At 37.0% G+C, this 12,511-nt stretch overlaps 1 protein-coding gene across 5 annotated transcripts in view; it reads right to left on the bottom strand.

Moving 5' to 3' along the window:
• LOC139763917 (uncharacterized) overlaps positions 1–11,911 on the bottom strand; it is a 197,696-nt gene extending 185,785 nt beyond the window's left edge. For all 5 annotated transcript variants that reach the window (XM_071690358.1, XM_071690357.1, XM_071690355.1 and 2 more), the window contains exon 1: positions 11,693–11,911. The gene's annotated coding sequence lies outside the window, so the exon portion shown is untranslated. The remainder of the gene's footprint in view (positions 1–11,692) is intronic.
• Positions 11,912–12,511: the final 600 nt, after the last annotated feature.

Consider the following 12,511-nt stretch of genomic DNA (forward strand, 5'->3'; position numbering starts at 1 on the left):
CAACACTAAATATATGTTCAGTAAGTTTGCAATACTTTTAACACCCTTGCTATGGTCTAGAAGCCTGGGTTAATCACACCACAGGATCTACTAGAGAAAAGCTGCCATGATGTTGATAACAAACAACTTGGCAAGACTGCGCGCTGTCTGGCAAGAGCCTGAAATGACCCGGCCTCGACTGCAGCTCACTCTCTCTCTCTCTCTCTCTCTCTCTCTCTCTCTCTCTCTCACACACACACACACAAACACACACAATGTGATGCGTCCATGTTTTGTGACGTTGCATCAAACCTCATCACCATTACCATTTCCCAATTTTTCTATTACTTATATACACATGGTACAATAACATAACAGATTCATATTCACTGTCTGATAGTAACTTTTAGGCCAAAAAATAGAAGCATCTAGCACCACTCTCTCAACTCTAGACCACAGCTAGATGATGTTAGCCATTAATACGTTTTAAAAGTATCAGAGAGACATCAACGTCTAAGGTGGATTTTTTTAAGTTCAACCAATCTCGTGATACTACAATAATATAAGTAACTGGCAACGGTAAATCTTGTGAGAACCAATCACAAGAGAGTGAGATGCGCACTTGGCACCAGACTATGCCGCAACCCCAAAATGCAATGTGGCTAACATTAATAGGCACGGCACTACATGATCAAACATGCCTTGTTCCACCAGAAACCAGAACCTCAAAATCAAACCTTCACTCTACAACAAAGACACTGGTCTTGTAACTTTATCATTTTGATAATTAAGCATCTTATGTTGTTACTTCCAACTCCTTAGACTTCATGGCTCTACAATACTACCTACCACAGCAATCAGCTATAAATCTAAGAGCACAAAATGACAGGGCAGTGTAAAGGTAAGTACATACTTTCCAAAGTGGTAGCCCAGTTAAACAGTCAGCCATTCTAGTGCTTACAGAGGTGATGTAGAGTTGAAATATATCACCTTAGCAACAAGCCAGCTTTAATTTAGCAACAGCACTGATCTACCAAAGTGGAGAACTTGATAAGCATGGTGATTTCTAAAAGTCACCTGTCACTTACTCCTCCTTAATAAATAATTTTGCTAATCTCTACTACGCTAAGTGTTACGTATATGTACAATAACAAACAAATCATTCTAAATGCAGCTGCTATTGGCTTTTTCCCATAACTAATACTTCCAAAATGTTAAGTCCTTATATCTTGATAAGCTTATTATGTAACATGAATCTTTCAGCAACTATGTTAACTGAAGACACTTACATTCATAAGGTACAGCTACAAACAGCAGAAGGATCTTTGCCCATTCTTAACAGAAAGCACCGTATTGTATATATTCTTAAGCAACTGTGTTAACTGAAAACACTTACATACATAAGATACAGCTACAAACAATATAAGGATCTTTGCCCATTCTTAACAGAAAGCACCTTTTTTTTATATAAGAGGGAGGATTGACTAAAATTAGAACACGGGAGCCAGAGCTGCCTCAGAGCCTGGGAAGGACAGAATGTGTATTGTAGTTCTTTTAGATAAGATCCTACATAATATGAAATGAATATCATCAAACGGTTATATAACTTAGCACAAAGTAAATACTAAAGGATAAGCTTTAAATATTTACAATAAACTTGTGGATAATTTAAAACACTATAGATTAGCCAGTTCATTCAAACACAATATAAAGCTCTAGATTCTGATGGGCATATTAAAATACAATATTTTCCTTGTGCAATGATAAATACTGTACTTCAAAAACAAAAGATATTCACTTGAAAATCAATGGTATACAGGCCACTTTTAGAATGCAATGCAATACACCTCTACAATGTTGTATAATTATTTACAATCAAACTGAAATGAGCTGAAAAAATATCCTAAAGGTCACAAAAAATTTATTTTTTTAAGTAAGGTTCCACAGCAGCACATCTATTAATAAAACAAGAGACCTGGGCGTGACGCGGCCCCAGCATAAGATCACGACACACCAAATCCAAACATGGCTGAGAATATCCTGCGCATTGCAACGCCCAGGCCCAATGCGCACTGGTCTCGATGGGCTTCTACCCAAGATGGATCAAAAACACTACACTTCAGTGGATACTAAGTACAGGGATGCATGGCAGAAGGTTGTCCAACCTAATAGCATATTTCCTACACAATGCCACCTTCAAACAGCATATGTATTTCTTCTTGCTATTCGGCATTTCCACATCTTGTACATTACCACAGCTTCTTTACATAAGTTAAATCTCTTCACCATAAAGTGCCACAACAACTCCTATTACAAAATGCTACTATGCCATATTCCTATTTTGTGCTACTTTATTTCCTGCAAGCTGCCATTCCCCCTCTACACCAACTGCTTCCCTACTCCCTTCTTATGTAGTCCCATCAATCCTTCTCCATGCAAAGCACCACCATAACCTTCAACTACTTACACAAAGCCACTAAGTCTCCATCTCCTATACAATGCCAAGCTGCCTCCCCCATTCCATTGCTAGTTTCCCTTCAACATAATGTGCCAATGTATCACCTATACAGTAAAAGAAAACCTTCATTAATCCTCCAGGGGTTCTAACATAACAAATCCTCACAATAAAATGTTGCAATACCATTTCCCAAAATGATGCCACACTGCACACCTAAAAATTAAATCACTCTTCCTCCTAAAACTTCATGTCCCAATAAAATACCACAACACCTCTTCTGTGTCATGTAATTATGCCTTTTCTCTATATATACTTCCACCATGCCTCCTTCCTACTGAACCACCACTTCCTGTAGTATCTTTATATACTGTCACCATGCCTCCTCCCTACAGAGTTAAAAGTTACAATAGTAAATCCTGTATAGATTGCCACCATATCTCCCACATAATGAACCACCATTTACTATAGTATCATCCCTACATACTGCCACCATGCCTCCTCTCTCCACAACTGCCAGTTACGGAAACATATCTTCTCTACATACTGACACCACGCCCCTTCCCAAAAGACCCACCAGATATTGTATGATTTCTAAATACTGCTAACTTGCCGACTACCTTTAAAGCCACCAGTTACTGCAGTACTTCCCACTGTTTACCACTCCTAAAAATTAAAAAATTAATCTAATTACATTGTCATTAAACTACACACAAAGTGAGGACAACTGTACAAATGACCTATGTAGGAAGATAAGAAACAGTAAAGAATGTAGATGACAATCATATAAGGTGAAAAACAGTACAAATAATGACCTGTTATGATGGTACTGCAATTTAACACATATGGTATATGGGAGGTTGTTAAAGAAAACCTGTGTAGGGATACAGGGTGAAAAAAGTAAACAAAAAGATATGAACAAATGCAGAGTGAACAAATAAAGCATTAAGACAGCTGAGATAAGGTGGCATAAAAGATTACCGAACCTGTGCTACAATATTTTGAGAGCAAATGTGGAAGCGTGAATCAGTATACCATACAGCAACCAACTCACCAAATGACAAGAAAATGAATAAATAAGAAATCCACTGGAATTGTAGTAGATTGCTTACATCTCACTATGAGGAGGTAATGCATAAATGAGCTTACAGACTATATGTAATCAGTCTCATAAGAAAAAGGTTCTACTGTTCAATAAACTATAACAAAGTAAAATTCAAATACTATAAACTGTATACAAAAAACACCACATCCTGTATACACCACCTGTAAAATAAGAGTTGCTATGTTCAGTGAATACATACAAAAAAATATTTCTGCAAAAACTTTAAAACCCTAGCATAGAACGTGGATACCATGAATGGGACAAAATGCAGCAGAGAGATAACTACCAATCCACTAAGGACATTAAATTCAGTTCATATTAAGCATCTATGAACTATGTAAGACAAAACAAAATATGACTAAATCATGATGGTGTGTGCATCAAATTATCAAGGGGCTAGTTGAAAAAATAGAAGACTGAAATGTAGAGCAGCAAAGTGAAAATTACAAATCAGCAAAGAGCAATCCATCAGAAAAATGTCAAGAGCACCAAAGCATTCAAAGCAACTATACTGAAATTCAAGTGCATGATGTAATTAACCTATAGGAATAAAGTCCACAAAATTATCAATACTACTTGCAGAGGTTTACCAAGAGGAGAGCCTTCATTCCAAAATCATAAAAAAGGATGTTTATTATAGAAATTTACCAAGTTAACAATGTAGGTAAATTCAACTTAGGATATTTGATGCTATATATAGTCCCACAGTAAAGATTCTCATACATGAAGTGTCAGGATAAACATGGAATTAAAACTGTAAGATGTTTTCAGTTCACTGAAAACTTTCTAATATATCCTAATAAGAAGATATATACGTATAATTAACTCAATATTCATAAAAATGCTGTTCACAAAGTCAGTAGATCCTATAACATATGGATGGCCAAGACACTCCATATACGTAATTCAAATATATGTAAAAAATCTCCACTGACAAAAACATTTAAGATAGAAATGGTACCTGACACTTAAATTTGGCTAATTCTCTACCCAACAACAACAATCCTCCCCCCCCCAAAAAAATCACCTAGATACCAAACTAGATGCTGCCAAATTAAGGAATCTCCAATCTTTTTAATGCTTGTCTTCAGTAATACCTCAAAAAATATTTCACTCTACAAAGCTGGTTCCCTTACAATTCGGGATCTTGTACCAAAGACTGTCGCCATTTATCAATGTTTTGTTTCAACTCAACGGCTGTTGGAGAAAATGAGACTCTCTATACCTGTGACTTGGCAAACAGGTGACCAGCCTTGAAAGGCAAAGTTACAGCCTCTCCATCTTATAGTGCTTTGTTAACTTCATTTTTCAGTATTTCATTTTTGGGTAATGGGCACTGGATATCTAAGAAAAAAAATGGCAAAATACATTTCATAAGTGTAAAATGATGTATCAATTTAAGTGCCAAAAAATCTGGAAAAAAAAATAGGGATAATACACTGAGAGATATCCCTACATGACCTCTGATATTCAAATTAGTCACAGCAAAGGATAATGGAGTAGTTTTCTTTTAAATGCTTCATTGTTAGCATGATGAGGAAGACAACTAATATGCAACTGCCAAGTGTAAGCCATGCTAAGACATGGCAAAGTGCTTAAAACAAGTTTAAATGTGCAGAGCATGCCAGTGTAAACTAATGATATGAGACTCACTGTGGTATAATGCACATGCATTAAAACTTTCTGTAGTATGACATAAAACGCTGGCATCATCTTCATCTACAGGTTTCTAAGAGTGTTACTGAACTCTACCTGCAAATGGTTAGACCACAGTCAAGAAATTACCTTAAGCTAGGATATATCAATAGTTGGAAAGGAGTACCATCTTCTCTAAGACCTTGTCACTCCATATGGGACCATCATTTACTTGCTCCTGCATTAAAAGCAACCTCAAAGTTGCATGAGCCCTATAAAAGAGGGGCCTGGGCTTGTATAATATGGTAATAATAATAAATAACTGTTCTCAGTTAAGTCTTCATCAGTACCTCTGCCATCTTATGGTATTGCTACTAAGTAGAGATATTCAACTACAAAAATACAGCATGGTACACAATTTCTTTTTTACTATCAGAGGTCATGTCTGGATGATCACTATATCTGTATCATTACTAAATCTATGAAAGCTTTTTCCATTAAATGTACAGCATGCATGTGGTCGATGCTTCAGAGCACAGAAGTCAATGAGTTATTCCATTCCCAAGTTCTTGCTAGTTGCTTTTAACCTGGTTCAGGAAGCACTTCTGGTCTGGCACTACACTTGAGGACAGATGAAGCAAAGCTATTCATGTTCCTCAAGGATTGAGTACTGAAGTTACTGTAGCTTTAATGAAGGACTGGCTGTGACACTGCGACTTTATATCTGAAAAGTTCTTTGTAAAAATAATCTTTTTTGTTTTAGTCTGTTGTACAGTAACTCATATCATACTCACACAATTTTTCTTTTACACAGCTCAGAGCAACTAGCACTGGGAGCTGTGCTTAAATACAGTATGGCAATAATGTAAAGCTGAATCCTTCAGTAGTTGCTGTCTGTCAATGGAGTAGATAAAAGTTTGTTCTAACTAAAGTTTGTTCTAACTAAAGTTTTCTTCCAAGGACAACAAATCATAATTACAATTTCTATCATCTTATTCCTAAAACATATTGCATGCTTTCATGCACAGAGATTTTTCATAACAAATGCTGTACTGTAAACTCAGGCTTTCTAAAATTTATATAGTGTAGTACAAGCAACAATTTTCAAGTAAGAACAGTTAAGAATGATGTATCAAAAGTAAAATTCTTATCAATGCCTTATTCATATATCAAAATTTGTCCCCCTCAATGCATTATTCACCCGGTTGGGTTACTATTTTCTATTACTTCAGTGTCTGTGAGTTATGGACAGAGAGTTTTGACTCATGATGCCATGTCTCTTAACCATGTACATATATGCCATGGCAATATTCTTTTGCAGACAGCATACATAAATTCACAAAGTATGATAGTACACAATGTTCAAGATATGGGGCCCTATTAGCATAAAACTCCCTCCATGTACAGTACAAATAGTTAATTACACACCCCAGCTAAAGCAAAATGCCCATTTAATGACCATCCACTAGGTGATCCACTAGGTGAGGTTGAACAGCAGGGTTGGTTTGGGGGTATATACATCAGTGCTCCAATTAACAACAAACTCAGTCTTCTGTCCCCCCATGTGATAATAACTTCAGCTATCATATGCCTGCAGGTTTTCCTTAGAATAAGACAATTCAATTTCACAACTGCTATGAAGCTCTCAAACAGCAATACTGTATGGTAACTCAAATCTAATATGAAAATCAAAAACTCATTTTTATGAACTCCAGTGACAGCAACACAAGAATGTTAAAAGAAATGCTCCCAGTCTTAGTTCCAATGACAAAAATGCACTATTTTAGCAATGATAATACAAATTACAAGAATTGACAGTTCATGCTGATAAGAAAAAAGTTTTTCTATTTAACAAATCAGTCTACTAAAAGATAATTTAACAATAAATAAAACTCAATGCCTCTAGTTCCCCAACATACTACAAAGCTATAATACCATTATGGAACAGTAATTAGACACCATCAATTTAAAACATCATTCCACAAAAAAAATAATAAAAATATTTTCCTGCAAGTACATAATATCTACATAAGATAAAAAATACCATCACTAGTAACAAAAACCTCCAAAATCACTTAATTCATAATGTTAACACTGTTGCAGTGCAGCCATTTCCTTAACATTCCAATGACAACCAAACCAGCTATTTCCTTTTACACCCACCCATATTATGCAACCTACCAATGCTAATGGAGACCCACTTAATACTATACCACATCTACTGTCCACTGCAGCAAGCAAGGGTGTACTTTATTCTGTCAATTTAATACACTCTATATGTGATATTTGAGCAGAATAAACACAGTTTGTGATATTATAAAACTTTTTCAAAAATTGTAACACCAATGATATGTAAGTTGATGCAAAGAACACACAAACACTTAAATCCTGTCCTTTTCAAATTAGATATTCATATCTACAAGCTAGGTATCCACCTGAAATTTCTGCAACAGTATGAATTCTGCATATGACCAGACAAATATTTTTTTTGGGAGGGGGGGTGATTTTTGTTATATGGTACCTCAATAAAACCTAATGATCCAATTATACAAGACAATTGAGCTTCCTTTCACTGATGTAAATTCAATGGTACTTGTCTGAAGATGGCAGGTAGATGACAAGACAAAAATTATACCCTACACCTTAAAATGAATTACAGTAATAAAATTCTCAATAGAAATGTTCAAACAATTTACTTCATTCTTTGTTTCTTGATATTTTTCCCATAAGCTTGTGTTTCTTACCATATAAAGCTTTGTTATCTTATTGTTTTCTCTTAAAAAATTTACCTGGCTGTACACCAAATGAAGGTGAATTTACTCAGCTCTCATATGCATATGAACTTCGATTCAGAGTGAAAAATGGATCTCTTTCTATGTGGATTTTATAGCTTGATTTGCGGCTTAAGTGCTTTATCTATTAAAAGTCTGTAATCATAGAAAAATCATCGAAAAACCTAAAGAAAGAGTCAACCTCTTAAGTTTATGATTTACATTTTTTAAAACATTCCATAACTGGTTTAGGACCATTTCAATATGCACTATAAAAAAAACAGCAAATCCACATCAGATATCTTCCTTTTATCATAAACATAAAAAGATTTAGCCAAAACACTAACCAGAATCTAGGTTCATCGACAACTGCGCATGCACAATGTTATAAAATACGTTCCCACTAATTAAATTTTGTTATCACTTCCCCAGAACTTAATAAAGTGGTTACCAGGCCCTACACAAATGATGGATATCAGTAGTCAAATTAAGCAAACAGGGGCCTACCAGGCCCTAAACAAATAATGAATATCAGTACACCAATCATAAGGGCCATATTTACCAGTTTATAAAGTAATTTCAAAACTGAACTAATCAACAATTTTGAAGATGTATGTGGAATTAATGCCCTGTTATGATGAACAAGGATGAACATTAGAAAGATATGGAATTAATGCCCTGTTATTAAACAGGGATGAACATTAGAGCTAATTCCTCTGAAAAGATACAATCTATAGAAAATCATTGTAATGCTAAACACAAATCTGAAACCTCGCACGTTTTAACTACATTACCTGCAACTTAATAATGAAAGTGAAAATGCAACTTAATAATGAAAGACCGAAAATCATCTATAAAATATCAAAGTAAGTTCTTCCAAAGCAACATGTCAATCACCAGGTCTGTAAACAAAGCAGACTTGCATAATCAAACCAATTTAGTCCAACCTATAAGATAAACAGCATAGTTTGATCTCACACCAAACTGAGCGACTGAGATGAAACCTCGAAATTTATGGTGTCTAAACTATTGAAAGCAGTGTGAGGGACCAGCCAGAGTATGATGGCTGTAAATGCCTAAAAGCAGCACTCGCACGCGTAACAAATGATCGATGAAAAAAAATAGCTTAAAAGCAGGTAACAAGAATCCTCAAAATCCTACATAAAAGTAACACCGTGATAAAATGCATTTTCTGTTAAAAGTTACAGCAAACATTTTATCACAACTTTTGCAATATGGCGATCTCGCAACATGAAAGTGGACGTAAGCAGTTATCATTAGGCCAGTGTCAATACTAACACAAGCGCAGCTTCAACGACGGTGTTAAAACATCTTTTACAATGAAAATCTGGAATGCATTGTTGTGCCTTTTCATATCCTTTCCATATTCTGATTATGCATACGAAGTTTCCCTACAATGTAACTCTTATACAGGCTTTCAGATCTGAAAGCCCGTGAACTACGTAAATGTAACAGACGGCAACTGTTATCACCTATACCTTTATCAACTCCATATACCCAAATCCGTTGGGTCCATGAACTGCTGCAGCATGTACGGCAATAATGTGACGAAAATTGAATTCCTCCTCCGTCTTGACACAAAAACTCCCTCGCTTCCCATTGCCAACCACCACACATGTCTATAGTCTCTATATAGCATAATCGCCTCACAGGATGCTAACCCACGTATCAGGAATCTGATCAGTTTCCCAACTTACCGTCACACTATTCTATAGCTCTCTAACGCCAGTGTTGGTAAACAAACCAATTCGTGACTGGCAAAAAATTCCTTGGCTCAGATTTCTCGACTCATAACATGAAATACGATCCTTAGAACTACCAATGAGTCCATCTTCACCATGTAAGAGAACTAAAACCATACCTAAACAAACTGAAACGCAGATCTTGATGTGCTGTCCATATTCCGCGAAATTAAAAGCCGTTTAAACATGACACAAAGTCACGTGACCTGTCAACGTCCGAAAGCTCTGTCATGGAGCGTGGAGAGTAACTCGCCCGCCGTGTTCGAATCGGTGGCGGCAAGCGGACAGACCCCCCAAGCCGGAAGTGCGAAGGAAGCACCCACAAACACGTCCTGTTTGGCAGTTTTCCCATATCTGAAAGTAGCCGGAAAGGTTCTGCCACTAAAAATTAATTACCTTTTACACTCAACTGGCCTGTTATGTACACTTCGAACAATAATCACTATCAAAACAACGTATATTTTGGCATGTACCAAACCAGGGACTGTTTCTATAATCCACATGCAACATCTTGTCAAATGTTGCCTTACGACAGCTGTTTTTATATTCACATTTGTACTAGAAATTACAAAACTAAAATTATATTTCTAAACGAAATACCGTGAAAACTTTTAATTTCACAATTAAACCTGGTTATACTGGAGTTCCCACAAGTCTGCAAAAAAGCAAACCCTAAACCTAGAGTGATGTCCGCATGTCTCACTGACAGAAAAGCAAACACCATCCTAGTCTCCTTTCTTAAACCTCTCGACTTAGCTCCATCACATCATTAAGTGAAACGTGTTCTATAATTAGAGCGTTATCTACATTTATCACGGAATAAGCTCTATCTTCACCCTTCATCTGATAAACAACCGAGCCACACAAGCTGACAACAGTAAGATACGTTACAATACATTACTTTTTATATACATGAATACAATCAATTATGAGTTTCCCTTCCGGTTGGTGTAGCGAACGTTGGGTTAGCGCAGGACACTTCACAGCTGACTTGAATTTCGCGCCAACAAATGCTAACAACCAAATGTCCCCATCAGTTGACAACTTCTCTATTTTCGCGTCGGGTTTTACGGAATAACGGGATTACCAGAGCAGAAAGGGGACTGGTTCATCACCAGGACTCTGGAAGAAGTATGGGCTGTTGTTCTACTTCACAAGCACCAGGAAATACCCTACAATATCTTTGTTTTCAAGAAGGAAAGGGTTAGTAAGTATGTCAAATAATTTCGTCCTTGATCCAACAATGTTTCATCTCGTCTCAGGTCCCAACGTGTCCATAGAGCTTAGCCACGGGAGCCCAAAATACGTCACAGAACCTTAAACCCGACTTATGTTCTCTCCATTCGGAACGGTTGGACAGGAAACCAAATGTAGGGGAGACCATGTTTACGATGGAAATTTTATGAAAGCGCGCCAATGCAGAGCGCGCGAAACATTCCCGCCACCAACAGTTGGCCGACACTGGGCCAGTTTGGCTTCAAATCGATGAGGGAAATGTCCTGAGAGGCGGATTTCCGCTTATGTAAAATTATTTTCTGAATTTCTCCTCCAATATCCAGTTACCTTTGGCCTACAGAAGAGCGTGAGACAAGCAATGCAATTATAGTTATTTCAGAAGTGCTCGAGCATCTTGAGTCAGTAGAAGCTCTCCGCCACTTCCCGAGCACTATACAACAAAATTACGGAAAAATATAACGTACAAACTGGTATGGTAGGTTAAAGGAATATTGTGTCAAGCCAATGGTGACGCGCCCGCTAGAAATCAGTCTAAAACCTCAAAGCGCGACGCCATTTTTCATTGAGGCTTGTACCTTCCCCATTATCTTGTTCTATTTTCGAGTACAAATTTAAATTTCATTACCACACTAAGCTATCAGATTGATAACTTCACCCAAGTTGGTGCATATAATCAAGCAAGAGGGTCACCGACATCCCATGTAGAGCCCCAAAATAAGCCCAACGAACCAGGATACCACAAGCTTACCCGTCCACTCACAGGCGACACAGCCAGCTGCACTTCTTGTTCTATTTATCCACTTTAATATTCAAGTAAACACATCCTTAGATTTCCAATATAATCGCTGTAATATCTAATTTCTTATCGTCAATATAAACCACTGCTAGACGGAGTGTATCCGCGATAAATCACAAATATTTCACGACATCACTCACACACAACAAAGAGCGGAGACATAACAAAATGGCTGCCGCGCAGATCCCGGGGTTGAGGCGAGCCACAAAAAAAAATGATCAGGAGTCTAAACACTGTTGCGATCCATGTATTAACGCATATCATCGTTTATCAGAACAAGTAAGCTTCTTGGGTACCTCATTTAGTATTGTTGTTTGGTATTTATTAGTACTAATTACCTGAATGGGTGTATCAATTAAAACAATAGCTAAAATCGGCTGTATTTAAGTGGTTGCTCCGTTTTCTTTGATGGAAAGACAAGTGGGTCGTGATTGGTGGAGGCGGACGACAAGCTGTCAATGGTCTGATGACGCACTTATGACGTCACTGGCCACCACCACGACTCCAAAGTCAAGACGCACGTGGAAACTATGTGCCAGTCCTTCTAGTCCAAAAACACGGTCGTCACCTACTCTTTACTGTATAAGAAGGGCTTCAGGTGACAATCTTGGTGTGTAACAATAAAGGTTACAAGGTAGGTGATTCACGACGACACTTATCAGTTCTAAGGTAGAGCTCGAGTATGGCATACCGTTACATGTATATCACTGGTCCTAACAGATGTTTAACTATTCTGAAGTTCATGATTGAAAATCTAATGGCAAACAAATA

The sequence above is a fragment of the Panulirus ornatus genome, chromosome 48 (genome assembly GCF_036320965.1).
Source record: "Panulirus ornatus isolate Po-2019 chromosome 48, ASM3632096v1, whole genome shotgun sequence".
Classification (NCBI taxonomy): domain Eukaryota; kingdom Metazoa; phylum Arthropoda; class Malacostraca; order Decapoda; family Palinuridae; genus Panulirus; species Panulirus ornatus.